Source organism: Erinaceus europaeus, chromosome 1, assembly GCF_950295315.1.
Source record: "Erinaceus europaeus chromosome 1, mEriEur2.1, whole genome shotgun sequence".
Classification (NCBI taxonomy): Eukaryota; Metazoa; Chordata; class Mammalia; order Eulipotyphla; family Erinaceidae; genus Erinaceus; species Erinaceus europaeus.
In genome coordinates this window covers 131,714,047-131,732,288 of record NC_080162.1, presented here as the reverse complement: position 1 = coordinate 131,732,288, position 18,242 = coordinate 131,714,047, and the positions used below count along the sequence as shown (strand labels likewise).

At 37.6% G+C, this 18,242-nt stretch overlaps 1 protein-coding gene and 1 pseudogene across 1 annotated transcript in view; both read right to left on the bottom strand.

Moving 5' to 3' along the window:
- Positions 1-18,242, bottom strand: part of CSMD3 (CUB and Sushi multiple domains 3) — a 1,712,448-nt gene that overhangs the window by 498,979 nt on the left and 1,195,227 nt on the right. The window lies entirely within an intron of this gene.
- LOC103114549 (small ribosomal subunit protein RACK1-like) lies at positions 2,638-3,791 on the bottom strand (annotated as a pseudogene).

The following is an 18,242-nucleotide window of genomic DNA, read 5'->3' as shown; positions in this document are numbered from 1 at the left end:
AGTCAGGAGTAGCTCGTGGTGACCTTTACAGCATGTAGAATACTAAGAAATTCTTCAGAAAGCTGTTTCATCATGACACAACATCACGGAAGTCACACAGCTGCACAGCATATGCCACAGAGGTTTTCCTCAAAACGCTGTTTTAAGAAGTTTTCTACCATTTCTCTCTTTAGGTTAGTATGACCTGTCTCCTACAGTTCACTAATTTTAGAATCTCAAATCCCAATCTATTATATTTTATCCTTGTATTTAATTTTCTACCTAATGTTCTGATAAAGAACAAAAATTGTAACTATACGTTTTCCTCCATCCTTTATAAAGAGACAGTTTTACAGGAGGGATAGATTTTTGTCAGCTCTCCTCACATTCTTCTGGCATCTAGAACAGCATCATTTAATCAATACATACACACACACACACACACACACACACACACACACACACACACACACATATATATATATATATATGTTTAAATATCACTTTAAAGAAGAGTGAGAGTTACAAATATCTAGAATTATATTTTATAATTTAACTCCCATGTCCCCATTTAAATGCTAGCATATATAAGTGATACAGAGAGAATTAAATTTCTATCAATAGGAAATATCTCTCAGTGGCTAGAGAAAATTAAATCATATGAAACCAGGATATTGACTGGACAGAGGACCTCACCAATGTGTCCTGGAACCTCACCTCTCCAGAGCTCTACCCCACTAGAGAAAGATAGAAACATGTTGGGGGATGAATCAACCAGCCAACACCCATGTCCAACAAGAAGCAATTACAGAAGCCAGAACTCCTACCTTCTGAACCTCATAAACGATTTTAATCTATACTCCCAGTGGGAGAGAAGTGATAGGAGGAAGAGGGTAAGAAGGCTCTGAACTCCAGCTCCATCAGGACCCAGAGAGAGAGGAGGACAAAGGAAGGGACATTTGGATGTAGTAATAGGGTTATGTGTAGCTTGAAAGAGAAGAGAGAACAGGACGGTACTCCAGAAGAAAAAAGTGGTAATTATGTACAAATGTAGACAGATAGTTGTATAAATAATAACCCATATCTGCAACCTTAGGAGAACTACTGTGGCTTGCAGTGGAGGGACTGGTATTCAGAACTCTGGTGGTGGTTATGATATGGAATTATACCCCTGTTGACATGCAATTTTGTAAATAAATATTAAATCACTAATAAAATTAATGAAATAAATAAAAACAATAATAATAAAATGAAACCAGGATATTGAAGTTTTACGTCATATTATTCTAAACATTTTTTGTTAGCAGTTGTCCTGCTTTCCATCTACAAAAGAGAAACATATATTGCTTACACATATGGTATTACTTCTTTAACTGTAAAACAATATTTATTGATCTGTATTTATAAATAAGTTTTTTCATCGCTCATATTTAGAGAGGAGGGACCTCAAAAATTTGTTGTCGTAAATAATATTGTCATAAATATCAATATTTACACACTTATTCCCGAAGAGTTTTCTTGTCTCTTTTTAAAAATATTTATTTATTTATTTATTTATTTATTTATTTATTTATTCCCTTTTTGTTGCCCTTGTTGTAGTTATTATTGGATAGGACAGACAGAAATGGAGAGAGGAGGGGAAGACAGAGAAGGGGAGAGAAAGACACTTGCAGGCCTGCTTCATCACCTGTGGAGGGACTTCCCTACAGGTGGGGATCCCGGGGTTATAAGTGGGATCCTTTCGCTGGTCTTCACACTTTGTGCCAACTGGATTAACCAGCTGCTCTACCTCCCCAACTCTCTTCCTGTCTCTTTGTTTTTTTTTTTTTTTTTTAAAAAAAGCACTTTTAGTACCTTATTTTAAGCTTACTAGTAGTTTTTTTTTGTGCTTTCAATCTCAACTATCCTGTTGTTGGCAAAGGATAAAAGTAATATTTCCAAAGCTTATAAGAAAAACGTGCTGATCTCTTAGCAACCTATACAAATTTTCCAGTGATGAGTGTAAAATACGGTTTTCTAATTACACTTCCTAACATGCCTCTGCATCAGCCTTTTTTGATCTAATGAAGCTATGCATTGTTTTCTGAAATGTTATACTACACATTCTCTCCATATGTAACAATTTTCTTTTATCACATTTCTTTAATGGTACCTAGTAATCCTGCAAAGTTAATCTGAAATAATAGTAACTCATTCATAATTTAATACAGCAGTTTTATTCTACATTTTAACTTTTGATAGAATTTTTAAATATCCATTTCAATACAAATGTATGTTCCTTGACAGGCACTGCCACAGTAATCTTATTACTCCACTTTAAATCAGACTTATCTTGTTGTGAATTTAACTCAATAAACAAACAAACAAATAATTTTCAGGGGCTGGGGTGGTGAGACATAGCTCAGGAGATGGAACACAGAACTAATCATGCCCGAAGCCCTGTTTGTTCTTATTTTTTCATTCAGAAAACCAGTTTTGTTGTTGTTTATTTGTTTGTTTTTTTGCCTCCAGGGTTATAGTTGGGGCTCAGTGCCTCCACTATGAATCCACTGTTCCTGGTGGCCATTTTTTCCCACTTTATTGAATAGAACAGAGGGAAATTGAGAGGATAGAGGAGAGGAGATAGAGTTTTTATTTGTAGACTTTTACTATGTATTCCTAGTGTATGCCGATGGTCACCATCCACACCCACACCAGGTTGTCAGTGTAGCCATCAAACCAACCAAGGCTGGCCACAGCAGAGCAGGCCACAGTGGTGCACTGTGGTGGCTTTGCCTTTTGCTGGTATTGATTACTTCTTGCTGCAGTTTGTCTACAATGAACTTGCCCTCCAAATACCAGATCTTGTTGCTGGGGCTGGTGGCAGCACAGAGCCTGTAGTGGTTGGATCTGAAGCACAGGACAGTGATGATGTCTCTACCATCAAGTGTGTAAAGCTATTTCCCTTCATTGAGGTCCCACAACTTGACTTGACCATCATTGCTTCCAGAGGCACACATAGCTCCATCTGAAAAGACCATCACTGTGTTCAGATAGCCTGTGTGGTCAATGTGGTTAGACTTCAGTTTGTAGTTTGCCATGTTCCATTCCAGGATCAACTTGTCCCAGCCACAGGAAATGATGGGTTTACTGCTCTTGTGTGAGAAGCACACACAAGACACCCACTTAGAGTGGCTTTCATCCCGTACAGTGCATTTGCATATGCCCAGTGTATTTCACAGCTTGATTGTTTTATCTCTGGGGCCAGAGATGGTGTCAGAGGAGAAGCCCATGTTCAGCACATCTTTGGTATAGCTCAAAAACCAGCATGTGGGGGAGTTGGGTGGTAGAGCAGCAGGTTAAGAGCATGTGGCGCAAAGGTCAGGACCAGATAAGGATCTCGGTTCAAGCACCTGCCTCCTCACCTGTAGGGGAGTCGCTTCCCAAGCTGTGAAGAGGTTCTGTAGGTGTCTATCTTTCTCTCCCCCTGTCTGTCTTCCCCTCCTCTCTCCATTTCTCTCTGTCCTATCTAACAACGACATCAATAACAACAACAATAAAAAACAACAAGGGCAACAAAAGGGAAAATAAATTAAAAGAGAAAAATAAAAAACCAGCATGTGTGGTATCCTTGAGTTGTGAGAATCAAGAAGCACAGAGTTCCATCCCAGGAGCCTGAGAAGGAAAATTGGACATCCAAGGAAATAACAACATTACTAACAAAGTATGAGTGACCCTGAAGAACAAGCTGTGGGATTCTGTAGTAGGCCTCATCCCTGATCAGCTTTCATATGATAATAGTTTTATGCTGTAGGGTTGGTCTATCCCACAAACTTTCCAGTTCTGTGCTGGACCCCTGGGCTTATCCATTGTACCACATGGAAGTACCATGGACAGCTAAATAATACATTGGTACCTTTACTTTTACTTCTTTCTTTTTCTTTTCTTTTCTCTTCTTTTCTTTTCTCTTTTTTTCTTTCTTTTGTTTTTTCTTGATAGGATAGAGATAAACTGAGAGGGAAGTGGAGAGAAGACAAAGAGGGAGAGAAACCTGCTTCATCGACTGTGAAGTCACCTCCCTGTAAGTGGGGAGACCTGGCTTGAAACGGGAAACTTGTGTGACTCCTTGTGCTTCCTATTACACGTGCACTTTACCCGGTGCATCACGGCCTGGCCCCCATATTGTGATACCTATATTTGTCTATCTCTTTTTACTTAAGAATATGGAATTAAAACAAATGGGGCTGAGCATCAAGGGATGACTGAAGAAAGAAGCTATGCGATGTGAGGATGGAATTAAAAATAATAATACTGTGTTTTGGGGACAAAATGAATAGAACTGGAAATGATTAGGTTTAGTGAAGTAACATAAATAACAACTATTGATAGTTTTTCTAATATGTGTTATATAGAGAATTGAAACTCATAAAATAAATACTATTCTAAAATTGAAAAAAAAAAGTTGTGGCAGGGGGAGTCGGGCTGTAGCGCAGCAGGTTAAGCGCAGGTGGCGCAAAGTACAAGGACCGGCATAAGGATCCCGGTTTGAACCCCGGCTCCCCACCTGCAGGGGAGTCGCTTCTCAGGCGGTGAAGCAGGTCTGCAGGTGTCTGTCTTTCTCTCCTCCTCTCTGTCTTCCCCTCCTCTCTTTATTTCTCTCTGTCCTATCCAAAAACGACAACAACAATAATAACTACAATAATAAAACAACAAGGGCAACAAAAGGGAATAAATAAATAAAATAAATATTAAAAAAAAAAGTTGTGGCAGATGAAGCCTTCAGTGATATTGTACATATACAAGGCCCTGACTTTAGTATAGTGTCTCATAAAAAATAATAATAAAACTCATTAAAATTATATACATTTTGAATATAAAATAATTTTTTATTTTTCATTCATTTTACGAGATTTCTCTAATTCTTTTCTTTGATAATTACAATTTTTATTCAAAACATAAGACTTAGAAGCTCTGGCTTATGACATCATATTAATATTAGTGAAATTATTTTTGATATTTGGTCTCCTTTAGACTAGAAACATTATTCAACTTGCCTAGTGTCAACTTGAAATGAATTGGATAGCTTTTATGAAAGTCTTCTTACTTTGAACTAATCAGCCAGTTCTTTCTTGTTAATGAGAAGTCCATTGTTAGCTTCCCTTCTTTTTTTTATTTTTTATCGTATTTTATTTATTTATTTTGCCTCCAGGGTTACTGCCAGAGCTCGGTGCCTGTACCATGAATCCACTGCTCCTGGAGACCATTTTTCCCCCATTTTGTTGCCCTTGTTTTTTCTTATCATGTTGTGGTTATTATTATTGTTGTTATTGTTGTTGCTGATGTTGGATAGGACAGAGAGAAGTGGAGAGAGGAGGGGAAGACAGAGAGGGGGAGAGAAAGACACCTGCAGATCTGCTTTACCGCCTGTGAACTGACCCCCCCACACACAGGTAGGGAGCCAGGGACTCCAACCTGGATCCTTATGCAGGTCCTTGAGCTTGGCGCCACAGTGCGCTTAACCCACTGTGCTACTTACTGCCTGACTCCCATTAGCTTCACTTCTTGATGCTTCCTCTTAGTGAAAACTCAGACTGTCAAATGGTCAAGTCAACATTTTATCAAGTGCTATTTTAAAGACATTGTCCAAAGAAAAAGTAAATGTCCTCTCCTTCCTGTATGTTGCTTGTTTCAATTTTTCCATTTACATTGAAAAAAATCTCAAATCTTCACCCTATATTGTGAAACAAACACGTACAACATACTTGATATATTTTGGTATTTTTTGCCTTCCTATTATTTATATGATATTAAATTGATTTGTACATTACTATTCCACTGTATCTTCTTAAAAGTTCACCCTACTTCCTACTTAATCCTAAAATCTAGGAACTATATGACCTTAAATTTGGAAGAATTAAGAAATTTATTTTGTTTGGATATATATCTCTGGTATAGAGCACTTTCAATAAAAGCTTACTAAATCGGGGCCAGGCTATGATGTACCTGGTTAAGCTCACACATTACAGTGGTCAAAGATGCAGGCTCAAATCCCTGGTCACCACCTGCAGAAGGAAAGTTTCAAAAGTGGTGAAGCAGGGCTGCAGGTATCTCTCTATTTCTCTCACTCACTATTCCCCCTCTCCTCTCAATTTCTCATTTCTATCCAATAATAGATAAATAAATAAATAAATAAATAAATAAATTTTAAAGTTTAACAAATCCCACCTTGTAAACCTTTACTCTTCAAAGTGAATTTCTCCTCAATTAAAAAAAAAAAAACAGTTATGAGTGAGTCAAAGATAAAATATTATTTTGTTTTTACTAATTGACTTGAAGAGAGAAAAATCAAAAACCAGAAAAACAAATATCAAATGCTCTCACTTATAAGTGAAATTTAAGGAACAAACTTGAAAGGGAAAACACAAAGCCAACTTTGGGGAAGGCAGGGCTTATGGCACCAGAACAAAAGACTCTGAGAAGCGAGGGCTTAGGAGGGAGTGAAAAGGGTCATGGGATATTGAGTTGTCCATATGTCACAACCATATTGTAAACCACTAACCTTCTAATAACAAAAAATGTGTTATTTCTGTTGTTTTTACTGGTTGTCTTAATGCTTGCTTTTTGGCATATATCAGGATATATATTCAGATATTTGAAAGGTACTCTATAGATTTGCTATTTTTCTCATTTATTAGCTATTTAATTTATTTATTTATTTATTTATTTATTTATTTATTTATTTGGAAGATGGCGGAATGAGAAGCTGCGAGTGGCTTGAGCTCCAACAACATCTACTGGAAACTGTAGTTTTTTTTTGCCTTTAGCAGGACAGTCAATAAGGGGTCCTAGCGGTGACACCAAGGAGGTGACTATAACTCAATTTGGGTTAGAAAATAGAGGAAAAAGAAAGGAAAAAAAATTTTTAATTGCTATTCCCGAAGCGCACCCCAGACCCCCTCTCCCCCATAACCAGTCCCTGCATGCCAGAGATCTGCTACTAGCAGGATCCCCTGCTGAGCTTCTTTCTTTACCAAGATTCCTGTCCCACCAGGGGGTGTCATTCATTCTAATTCTATTCCTTTCTGAAACCCCTGGCCTTTATTCTTTCTAAGTGGCCAATCCCAGCTACAAATATTCCACCAAGCAGAGCCTTATTGAGACAGGGAAAGACTGCCAGAGGTTTTGTTTGTTTGTTTTGTTTTTTGCTTTATTCTCTCAACAATCAGCTGCCTCTGCTCAGGGGGCCTGAGGCAATCTGGAGCCATCCAAGCTGAAGACAGGACAGATTTTTTTACTCTGTTCTATTTTATTATCAATACTAGATAAATGCGTACCCCTTTCCCCCTCTCCTTTAGGTTGACTAGAACTAACTCTTAGTGTATTTTCCATTGCTAGGGGATTAGATGTCTTATCCACTGCTAAAGTAACTTGATTCACTCTTCCTATCCCCCACCCAATCTCCCCCTCACCCTGCCTAGATAATTTATTAGCTATTTTAATATTAAACCTATCATCCACACTTTCCTCCCTATAGATAGAAATGAATGTGTAATTATAAGATTATATTGTTACTTTTATAGTCATTTTTCATGCCATATACATTGAATAACTTTTGTTCCAGTTATTCATTTATTTGTTTGTTTATGTATCTATTTATTTATTCATTTATTTTGGTCATCAAGGTTATTGCTGGGGCTCAGTGACCAGCACTACAAATCCACTGCTTTGGTGGCCATGTTTTCCATTTTATTGGATAGGACAGAGAGAAATTGAGAAAAGAGAGGGAGGTAAGGAGAGAGAAAAAGAGTCACCAGCAGAGGTGCTTCACTACTCATGAAGCATGACCCCTGCAGGTGGGGATCCTGGGGTTCAAACCCAGATTCTTATGGAAGTCTTTGAGCTTAGTACTATGTGAGTTTAACCAGGTGAGCCACTGCCTGGCTTCTCCTATCCAACTTTTTTTTTTAACCATGTATCCATGTATTTTGTTCTTCTCAGTGCATAGCATCAATTATCCTCCTTACCAAAACTATATGCCATTATTTTGGACCTACTGTTTACTGAAATGTTATATGTTCTGAAGTGTTCTGTCAGGTTTTTCAGCATTATGATAATTTATTGTTGCTTTCACTTGCTTTTTCAGTTAAAATTCTTGGACCAAGTTTTTAAAATGGTCTTACATACACTTTCTGAGATATCCTCTCTCTTCAATAACTCATGATTATTGTCTCAAATGAATTTACCCATACATGTCAGTCTTCTTCCCTTTAACCAATGAGATAGGAGTTGTTGCTAAAAAGTACTTAGATCTGAATCTTTGCTTCATGAGCTGTGTGAATGTGTACAGCTGATTTCCAGGGTAACTTCACATGGAAGATAAACCCAGTAAAACCACATCTTCCTTGCATGCAGAGAAAATTCATACTCTTAAGCTCTAAGAAAATCCCTTCAGGTTTGAGGGGGAGTGACATTGACTTTCTGTATATATAAAATGTCCTGGAAGAGAGAGGAGGACCTAGTGGAATTTGAATTGTTATGTGGAAAACTAAGAAATGTTACACATGTACATGTACAAACTATTTTTAAAAAATGTCTCTTTTCAATTTACTCCTTTTAGCAGAAAGTAGCGCTGAAAATGATTATATATATATTGATGTAGTGTGCAACAGATGACTCAAAAGATAGTAAAACAACAAATGCTGTGTTCTAACTACAGTATCCATTCTTTTATAAAACAGCAAAACAGACAATAAAGAGAGTGATGACTGAGTTTAGTTAAAGGTACACAACTTGATCTTAGAGTAACTTAAATATCACCAGGGTAAAACTTCCAGAGGTAAATATTATCTTATTTATAAAGTGAAGTACATGAAATAAAAAGTAAAGAGGAGTTATTTTATAGTTCCCACAGATAAAAATATATGGGTATGCCTTGAATCTTATCTTGGCAAAATATGTAAATTGATAGTTAATGGGGTCTGTGTGATTCAGAAAGCATATATCACATGCTTCCTTGATGTCTGGCACTACTGATGGTCTTATAACCAAAAAGAGGGAGTATAAACAAATTTCTTTAATTTTAGACTTTATAGAAGGGAAAACTAGGCATAGCTGGCTGACTATAAGAGTTCACTGAATGGTGGCAGAGGGGTAGCACATGGAGTTGAACATACACAATACTTTGCATTAGCAGCCAGGTTCCAGTACTTGCTCTCCTGCATGGAGACGCTTCATGAGCTGTAAATCATGTCTGCAGATGTCTTTCTCTCAATCTTTCTAGCTCTCCTCTCTCCTCTCAGTTTCTCTATATATTATCAAATAAAGTAGAAAAAAATTTAAAAGAAAAAAAAAAAAGGAAAATGGCCACCAAGAGTGATGGATTCATAGTTCTAGCACTAAGCCTAATGATACTCTTGGTGACAATAAACATGAAAATAAAGAGCTCACTGAATAACTTATGAAACATGTATGACTCACCAAGATGTGAAAGATTACTGCAAATATTCAGGTGAGCAAACAGGTCATAGAGAAAAGAGAAAATCCTTGGATATGACAGGATGAAAGAGAAAGTAACTGTACAGAAGATGTAAAAACTTCAGCTAGATGATTCAAAATGATCATTAAAGATCAACCCCATGAGTAATCTTTAAAACCAATCACTGCTAAGTACGCACATTATATTCTGCAAGGACCCAGTTTCAAGCCCCCGGTACCCCCTGCAAGCAGAAAGCTTCACAAAAGGTGAAGAACATCTGCAGATGTTTCTCTGTCTCTTTCCCTCTCTATCTCCCTCTTCCATCTGTTTCTCTCTGTCTCTACCTAATAAATGAATAAATAACATATTATAAATAGAGAAAACCATTAAATATCACTTCTATGGTCATTAACATCAGATCTGCCACTGAATATTTTGGGGATTCTTTCCACCTAGTATTCTGTTAGTATTATGTAAATAACCCTTGAGTCAAATCTGACTTTAAAATATAATGATGTATTTTGTTCCATACAGGAGTCACTGACCCTTAATTCAGTTCTCTTTTATTTATTTATCTTTTTGTTTATTTTTTTTTTGTTCTTAGTTCAAATCACTTTATTGGATGAAATAGTGATTCCCAACATAGCCATTATCAAGGGAGTACAGTTTCTCATTTCCAAGAAGGTAAACTGTGTACTACATCTACCACCAAGTGATTTCTTCTGACATCATCATGCTCTGGCTTCCCACATTTTCTCAGTCACCTGCTTCCTTCCCCCTTTTAGGGACCTTGGCTCTGCTACAATAGACCACAATGACTAATTGAAGTTTAACACTCTATTTTCTCTGTAATTCAGAAAAGAATATTAAGTCCATTGTTTTATTGTTTCCAAACACTTTTTTCAAAAAAGAAAATACTCTTTCCTATAGGATTTATATAAGTCTTTGCATGATGGATGGGGAATAAAGGAACATACAACAAAGACTCAGAATTTTCTTTTTTATTTGAGAAAGGATTAATTAACAAAACCATAGGGTAGGAGGGGTACAATTCCACACAATTCCCACCACCCAATCTCCATTTCCCACCCCCTCCCCTGATAGCTTTCCTATTCTCTAGCCCTCTGGGAGCATGGACCCTGGGTCTTTGTGGGTTGCAGAAGGTAGAAGGTCTGGCTTCTGTAATCGCTTCCCCGCTGAACATGGGCATGACTGGTCGGTCCATACTCCCAGTCTGCCTCTCTCTTTCCCTAGTAGGGTGGGTGTCTGGGGAAGCAGAGCTCCAGGACACATTGGTGGAGTCTTCAGTCCAGGGAAGCCTGGCCAGCATCCTGATGACATCTGGAACCTGGTGACTGAAAAGAGAGTTAACATAGGAAGCCAAACAAATTGTTGAGCAATCATGGACCCAAAGCTTGGAATAGTGGAGAGGAAGTGTTAGGGGGGTACTCACTGCAAACTCTAGTGTACTTCTGCTTTCAGGTATATATTTTGCAGTAGTTTACGGATACGTGTGAACATATGCTCTCTCTCACAGAAATTGGTGTATATCTAGGTTTTGGGACTTTGTTAGAAAGTGAACCACCTGAGATGATATTAGAGTATACTATGAAAGGAAAGGTCTCACCCGAGTAATGAAGCTGAAGGGTTGTCATTCCACACGTGAAGTCTCTGGACACAGTCTGAAGTGAAGCATGTTGAGGTGGCAGTCATTGTGTTGTTTAGGTTGTGATTGGCAGATGCAATATTATTTGATATGGATTGGGAGAGGCATATGGGAAAGTGGGCCCTATCCAATGGTTCCAGGACTGGGGGAAGTAGAGGCTCTATAGTGGAGATGTGAGGTTCCTGTTGTCTAAGGGTTCCAAAAGACAATGGATAGTTAATGTTATCATCACATTATTTGGTAATTGGGTTAACTTTGAAAAGTCCTTTTGTTAGGGTTTGCTGTACAGTACCCAGTATCTTGTATATAGCTGTGCTATTGGTTGCTTCTGATCTACTTGGTCTAGGCTTTTGAGAGAGTCTGCATATCAATTACACAGCCTATATATTGAAAAGATTCAGTTTGTGTTTTGAAAAACTTCGAGACATACAATTAATTTTCCCCCTTTCGTATTAATTAACTAGTGATTTATATGACTACATTTTACTAGGAGTGTACATAAACACCATTCCCACCTCCAAAAGACTGTGACCCATCCCTCCCAACCACTCCCACCCCCCACTGGCCCAGGAAGCTGCATGTCTACTCCTCACCACTGGGCTTTTACTTCGGTGCCCTACTTACAATTTGGTCAGGTCCTGCTTTTAGTTTCCCTTTCAGATCTTCTTCCTCAACTTCTGTTGATGAGTGGGATGATCCCATACTCATCTTTATCTTTTTGACTTAGTTCACTTAACATAATTCCTTCTAGCTCTGTCCAAGATGGGTCAGAGAAGGTGGGTTCATTGTTCTTGATAGCTGTATAGTATTCCATTGTGTATATATACCACAGCTTTCTCAGCCACTCATCTGTTCTTGGGCACCTGGGTTGCTTCCAGGTATTAGCTATTATGAATTTTGCTGATATGAACATAGGAATTCCTGCCTGCTTCCCCTAGCTGTGGTTTGCTCTGGACACTGTTGTATGCTTTACATTGGGTAGTTCTCCCCCACCAAGAGAATTGGATCAGTCCAGTTAGTTTCGCGGGCCTGCTTGGCCCCGCCCCGAAGGAACCCCGCGAGAGTTCCAGAGTTCAGAGGGTTCGAGAGTTGAAGAGTTGCAGAGTAAGAGAGAGTGCTTGCGCCGCCACAAAGAGACAGCAGAGTTCTGTTTGGTGCTTAGTTTGGTTTAGTTTATGAATCGTTGTTCCTGAATAAAAAAAATACAGCTTCCCTGCCCAGCCGTTGTCTCCGCGTCTCTGTTACCGGCCTGTGAAGCTAGCCCGGCCAGCTAGAGCCTCTGAATTTTAACAACAGTATACACCTCTTTTTGGTTGGGTGTTATGGAGTCTTTGGGGTATAAGCTCAGGAGAGGAATTACTGGATCATATGGAAGGTCCATGTCTAGCCTTCTGAGAGTTTTCCAGACTGCTCTCCACAGAGGCTGGACCAATTTACATTCCCACCAGCAATGTAAAAGGGTTTCTCTGTCCCCACAACCTCTCCAGCATTTGTTGCTGCTGTCCTTTTTGATATATGCCATTATTACAGGAGTGAGGTGGTATCTTAGTGTTAATTTGCATTTCTCTGACAATCAGTGACCTAGAGCAGTTTTTCATATGTTTGTTAGCCTTTTAGATCTCCTCTGAGGTGAATGTTTTGTTCATATCCTCTGCCCATTTTTGGATGGGGTCATTTGCTTTTTTGGTGCTAAGTTTGCTGAGCTCTTTATATATTTTGGTGATTAGTTTCTTGTCTGATGTATGGCATGTGAAGATCTTCACCCATTCTGGGAGGGGTCTCTTTGTTTGTTTAATAGTTTCTTTGGCTGTGCAGAAGCTTTTCAATTTGATGTAATCCCATTGGTTTGTTTCTGCTTTATTCTTCCTTGCAATTGGGTTTGATTCATCAAAGATGTCCTTGAGGTGTAGGTGGGAAACTGTTTTACCAATGTTTTCCTCTAAGTATTTGATTGTTTCTGGTCTGACATCTAGATCTTTGATCCATTTGGAGTTGATATTTTGTTTCTGGTGAGATAAAGTGGTTCAATTTTATTCTTCTGCATGTTACAACCCAGTTTTCACAGCACCATTTATTGAAGAGAGCCTCCTTTTTCCATTTAATCCTTTGGGCCCCCTTATCAAAGATTAGATGTCCATAGGTGTGGGGATTTATTTCTGGACTTTCAATTCTGTTCCACTGGTCTGTGTGCCTATTTTTGTTCCAGTACCATGCTGTTTTGATGATGATGGCTTTATAATATACTTTAAGGTCTGGGAGTGTGATGCCTCCATTTCTGTTTGTTTTCCTTAAGATGGTTTTGGCAATTCTAGGTGTTTTCATTCAGAATTTTCTTAATGGTATCATGATTCATTCTATTACCCCGTAACTATAAACATAGTAGATACCAGGAAATAAACATGTAGACTATAAAAATAACCAAAGTGGTTTACATATCATTAATGTAAATAATGATCCCCACAGTAAGTTTTATTCCTACTAAAAAAAAAGTCCCAAAATTACAGTCCTACAAAGGCCACCATTTATTGCGTTATCACTGATGAAATTTAAAAATAAGTAAGAACAAATATAGTAAGTTAAAATAAAGCCCATTTAAACATGAGTGATCATTAATAAAAAAAAAACATGAAAAACTAAGCAAGTGATTGAGACAAATTAAGCTTTAAAAAGTAATTTTCTTGAGTTACCTGACTATCTCAAGTCAATGAGCCTTTCAGTTCAATTTATACAAAGTGGCCTTAATTTTTCATGTTACTTTGTGCAAAGCCAGGGGAAGCCTGTATTATTCTTCTTGCTAAAATAAAAATTATACTGCAGAGAAAGTTGAATTTACACTATATTTCCTAAGAGCTATATAAGTATAACTGTGTCCTTAAATAATTTGGTTCAGTCTTCACTATCAAAGCAAAGCAAAAGTTATTTATAAAAAAGTCTTCATATAAGTTCATATTTATTATATAAGGTAGATGTTTCCAATTTTTTATTATGCTTTTTGCACCAAACATAAAATGGTATTTTGTTTTGTAACTCCAGGGATTGGTCTAATAGGGGGAAATAAAGAGGTTCCTTTTCATTACTCAGGAAGAAAATTGACATTTAGAGACTGAAAATTAGATGTAGTTCTGATAAAAATTGATGTCTTCCCTTCCTTCCCTCCACCAAAAACAAAAACAAACAAAAAAACAGGGTGGTGAAGAAGACTAGCCTGTCAGAATTATCAATAGTTATAATATTTAATGCTGTACCTTTCTTTGTTGTTGTTGTTGTTGTGTGTGTGTGTGTTTAACCTTCTGTGGTTGTTTTCACAGTACTCTAGAAATTTTAGATTCATTTGAAACCACTGTCCTCAGTTGATCTATTTTGGTTCTTGTTTAAAAATTCAAATTTGAGAGGCTGAGCAGTGAGACACCTGGCAGAGTGCATATGACACAGTGAACAATAACCCAGGTTTAAAATTCTGGCCTCCACCTGCCTGGGAGAAGCTACAATAGTAGTGAAGCAAATCTGCAGTTGTCTCTCTTTCTCTCTTCCTCTCTATCTCCCCCACTCTTAATGTCTATCTGTCTCTGTCCAAATTAATAAATAAATAATCTTAAAAGTAATTAAAATTCACATTCTAGAGGAAACTTTCATCGAAACAAACCTAAGTACACTGTCTATGCATGACAGTGTTCAGTATGGCAGCCTAAGTATGCTTTCACAACTGAACCAATACCTGCCCTATTTCCAGAGCAAAACTTAACATTGCAGTATGTTAATAAAGGAAAGAAGGAGATTGTCTAGCAACCAGGGGAATAACTCAATGGATATAGCATGGGACCTACATGCCAGGGGTGCAAATGAGATATAGTCCCTTTCTATCAAAACAACTAAGAAGTATATCTTTTAAAAGAAAAATTAAAAAGATGATCCTGACCAAGAGAGAGAGGGAGAGGGAGAGAGAGAGAGAGAGAGAGAGAGAGAGAGGTTTCTTACAGCTTTATTTTTAATGTAGCCATTGAAAATGTAGCATGGATTTGTCTAGATTTACTTCGCAATAAATTTGACATAGTAAAAAAAAATCATTGGTTCTCTTGCTAACAAGGTCTTAATTATTTATCAGTAATATAAAATAATGTGGACACAGTTCAAAACCAGGTTTGTGTAATCTCAGTGACTGAACAGGAAGCCCTACAAGGTACTATAAACATAGAATAATTCAAAATATTATAGCCTTGTCTTTTTCTTTTCTTATTTATTTATTTATTTATTTATTTTTCCTCCAGGGTTATTGCTGGCCTCGGTGCCTGCACCATGAATCCACCACTCCTGGAGACCATTTTTTTCCCCTTTCGTTGTCCTTGTTGTTGTAGCCTCGTTGTGGTTATTATTATTGCCATTGTTGATGTTGTTCGTTGTTGGATAGGACAGAGAGAAATGGAGAGAGGAGGGGAAGACAGAGAGGGGGAGAGAAAGACAGACACTTGCAGACCTGCTTCACCGCCTGTGAAGCGACTCCCCTGCAGGTGGGGAGCCGGGGGCTTGAACCAGGATCCTTACGCTGGTCCTTGCGCTTTGCGCCACATGTGCTTAACCCACTGCGCCACCGCCCAATCCCCCAGCCTTGTCTTTTTCTTAAATCTCTTTTCAAAGTTAATTAATCAAAAAGTGTACTCCCTGTTACCCACAACATGGAAAGAGTCTAAGGTAGAGCCAGAGCTGAACAAAATCTAACAGCACTGTTTCCACTAGCTAGGATAGGAGCTGGCATCCCAGCTTAAGGCCAACCTAGTGTGGATTCTATACATAAGCATTGCCCTAAATCTAAGAACAGAGTCTAATCTCCTGAAAATAGTATTAAATAAAATCACTTGTCATGCATACAGGTATCCAGTAGTCTTAGTCTTGTAACATTTTTTTGTGTGTGTGAAGCAATTGATTTGCCAAAGCTTCCAGTTTTGCTTTAAAAGTAAAATTGTAAGTTTTTTGTTTTTTGTTTTGTTTTGCTTTGTTTTGTAAGGCATATATACACTGCTCCATTTATTAGGTGTTTGGGGGTATCAAATATATGACATCCCAAAATATTTCAGAGAAGAGTCTCTATGAAGTCCTGTACTTTTGTGGGAGACATTTACATTTATGAAGGATAAGTTCTATTAGAATACCTCAATTACTGTGCTTAGAATATTTAATCCATACAATTCATGCCAATAAATAAAGCAGAACCTAAATTTACAATTTACCGTCACAATTGCTTTCCCTTCCCTGGTATTCTTGCAGACTGACTTTCTTCTTTCCCCTCTCAAACTCCTCTGTATTTTTTAAGATGGCATCTGAAACCAGGTGGGTTAATTTCTCAGTAGAACTGTTACACAGAAGTTATATATACTGGTATTAATTTATCCTTAATCAATTAATCTAATATTCATATTATTATTTTCCAGAATTAAAGAAGGTAGAGGAGTATGGACAGTTCTTCTTGTTCTCTGACAACTGAAAATCCAACTCATAAAATAAAAAGCAGAAGAATGACACTTCAAACACTCATTTATATCACACTTTCTTACCATAAAGATTCAAGTTTAGGGAGTCGGGCTGTAGCGCATCAGATTAAGCGCAGGTGGCGCAAAGCACAAGGACCGGCATAAGGATCCCAGTTCAAACCCCGGCTCCCCACCTGCAGGGGAGTCGCTTCGCAGGCAGTGAAGCAGGTCTGCAGATGTCTATCTTTCTCTCCTCCTCTCTGTCTTCTCCTCCTCTCTATCTTCCCCTCCTCTCTCCATTTCTCTCTGTCCTATCCAACAATGACAACAACAATAATAACTACAACAATAAAACAACAAGGGCAACAAAAGGGAATAAATAAATAAAATAAATATTTACAAAAAATATATTCAAGTTTATAAATATATGAACATTAGTTTTATTATTAAAAGATTATTATTATTATGCTAGTTATTTTGTACACTTGTAGTCATAATTTAATTTGAATATGTTTATTTCTATTTTTGAATATATATATATTATAATTCCTTCAGCTAGGTTGTCCCTGTGTGCTTTTATTAATATGAATTATAGAGTGACTAGAATTGATTTTAAGAAAAATGATAGAAGATGAAAGTAACATTTTCCAACTGTGTGCTCACAGTGAAGTATACAATGTCCTCTCTCAGGACTGAGATTACACACACACCCTTCTAAATTTCTAATCGAATTTCAGTTGGAGTTACAAGTTATTTTCATAGTTTCCACTTTAGTATTATTCAGTCCTCTGGCTTCCTTCCAGTGATTTCCATTTCTCTGAAACCTGGTTTTCACTGCCTCATTGTTTACAGTGCATTCAAACTTGCCAGCTCTTTTCTACTCATTCTGCTTTCAGGTTTTCATTTATAAGTAAATGGAGGGACCTAAAAGCCTTCCTGCTGAGCAGTGCTGACTTTAACAAGTGACTTTCTAACAATGTGAGGGACTGTCCTTAGAAAATTTCAATCTCCCCACTATGAATCACCCTCTTTAACATTCATATTTTAGAGATCCCTTTGTCCGCCAGTTCATTTAGAGCAAGGAAGCCAAGTGGAAAAGGGATTGAACTAAAAGTAAGTCAAATGAGTTTTTCTGTCCAGGCTCCTGTTGCACATACTTGTCCAGTCTATGGCTCTGAGGTTGCTTGTGTGTTTGTTAAAAAAAAGTCAGATCTGTTTCCGTGGCACAAAATTATAAAAGAAGTACTAAGGAGGAATTTATTAGTAACAAATACAATTTCTATACACATTGGAAAGACTCAGATATTCAGAAAATCTGTGCCAATATCAAATAGCTTGCAGAGAACTTTGGACAAGAAGAAAGGAAGATTGAATTAGGAAGGTTTTTGAAAGACATGGTAAAGCAGGGTGTGCAGAAAACTCAAATTTCACCCACACCCTTCATTGGATCTTTTTATTATAAGTATTTATCTCAAAGATAACCTTTATTCTGCATCCAAAGTCCTCTCATAAAATTAACCTCGAAGTTTTTCAAAACACAAACAAACTTTTCAATATATAGGCTGTGTAATTGATATGCAGACTCTCTCAAAAGCCTAGACCAAGTAGATCAGAAGCAACCAATAGCACAGCTATATACAAGATACTGGGTACTGTACAGCAAACCCTCACAAAAGGACTT